This window comes from Bombina bombina, chromosome 2, assembly GCF_027579735.1.
Source record: "Bombina bombina isolate aBomBom1 chromosome 2, aBomBom1.pri, whole genome shotgun sequence".
In the NCBI taxonomy this organism is placed as follows: Eukaryota; Metazoa; Chordata; class Amphibia; order Anura; family Bombinatoridae; genus Bombina; species Bombina bombina.
The window spans coordinates 300031683-300033511 of record NC_069500.1 but is presented as its reverse complement, the minus strand read 5'-3'; the positions used below and the strand labels follow the sequence as shown (position 1 = coordinate 300033511).

Genomic DNA, 1829 nt, shown 5'->3' with positions numbered 1-1829 from the left:
AAATCATACAACAGCATTTCATCCCAGTTTCTAAAAGCAAATGTGGAATAATGGACATTAAAGTCTCTAGACAGTTGAAAAATAAAAGGTTTTACAATATTCTTAAAGGAAAGAATAAAATACTATTCCACAAGTAAACTGGTACTATTTACAATGACCAATATACACCTCAAGTTCACTTCGGGTCAAAGCCTTTTTTGCTGTCTGTATATTTGTGTTTTGTAACTCTTTATTGTTGTACAGATGTGCAATATAAATACATTTTCACAACAGTTAAGAGGAACCTCTCTGCAATTCAACACCAAGCAATAGAGTATTCATAAACATCCCTAAGGATTCATTTCAGACAGCAACAACTCTTAGATGACAATATTTATTATGACATCACTCATGCTCTATTACTGGGGGTTGGTTGTCCATGGTTCCATAGGCTCATACTCAATCCTTATTATGACATCATATCTCAGTCACAGGGGTTACCCATTATGAAATCCATAAAAGTGCTATAGCTGTTATGTCAGCTAAGGGGAGGTGGAACCACATTTAAATATTAAAAGCAGTTACTAAAAAGTTGAGAGCACAGTGAATTCCTATCAATTCGAAAGAAAACAAACCAGATAATTGTCAAGAAGTAAATGTCAACAAATAGGCATAAGTGGATAGCAATCAGGAAGGAAAATAACGTTTAGCAGTAGTAATATTAATTTATAAAAACGTTTGATTCACAGCATTGATTAAATACTAACCAGTTGTCACACAAAAGCATGGCTTGATGTGAGCTCATAATACGTCTGAGTGTTATTCTTCAAAGTTTGTTAGCTTGCTGTATTTTAGCTACCTCTTATGATTTTATCAGACATATAAAAACAAATCTGACATGTATGCCCAACAGTGTCTGAGCTAAAAGAGGCTGGAATCTGATCTATCCTAAAAGCAAGGCCTATGCCCATGTAGCACAGCCAAAGTCACAACAGGAAGCGTGCCTATAAATTACCCCTTGGAGAAATGAGAGGAAAGCCAAGAGAGGGCTTGTTATTGTTTCCTTCCCAGCTATGACCAGAATTCTGCAGGGTGGCTGTGTGGGTCTACTGAGTAATCCCTGGGCTTGGTAGGTACAGTGCACTAAAACCAAGTATAGGATCACGGCGAACAGTGACCCACCTGTATTATACGGTACTGTGGCAGGTCCTCACAGAAGCAGGATCGGTGATGGGTAGTCTGCTGCTGTCGCTCAGTATCACACCCTGTCGGGAAGGCTTCGCAAACCTGATGATTTTGTGTAAATAATTTGTTGCTACGTCCTCACTACAACCTTGGCTCTCCTGTCAATGCTGGCGCTGGGATCCCTGCTACAGTGGGGCAGTGTAAGTGAAGGAGGGGTGGTCGCAGGCAGGGCCGGGTTTCCCTTCCTTTGCGGTAATGAATGTAATAAAGATGGCCAGAGGAGGAGGGACCTCACGCACATACAGGAGGGAACAGTTCCGTGTCAGAGGGAAACACGCAGCGGAAACCACCCCCCACAGTTGTGTGACCGCCCCTAAACGGACAGGGGCAGACACATTGTGAGAACCCGCAGAAATGCCATATGCTAGGACTTTGCTTGGAACATACACAAGGGTGTCATATCGGACTCCCGATGATCGCCAGTAGGCGGCGATACAAGACGGCTTCACGTACTGTTTTTTTTTTTTTACGGTGGGCTGTATGGAGATCGCCACCCACTTTGCCTTGCGTGCCACTCCTTAGGTGTAATGCAAAATACGTCATAGTTCTCAGCCTATGAAACAAGTGAAAACGCGGACTTATTGGGCGTGGACTTTATAGAAGCT

The 1829-nt window shown here is 42.3% G+C and overlaps 1 protein-coding gene across 3 annotated transcripts in view; it reads right to left on the bottom strand.

Moving 5' to 3' along the window:
* The window catches only part of CSNK1G3 (casein kinase 1 gamma 3), a 659666-nt gene extending 658080 nt beyond the window's left edge, over nt 1-1586 (bottom strand). Inside the window, exon 1 of one of the 3 annotated variants that reach the window (XM_053701616.1) lies at nt 1162-1586. The gene's annotated coding sequence lies outside the window, so the exon portion shown is untranslated. The remainder of the gene's footprint in view (nt 1-1161) is intronic. The other 2 variants (XM_053701614.1, XM_053701615.1) reach the window with 2 other exon arrangements.
* Nucleotides 1587-1829: the final 243 nt, after the last annotated feature.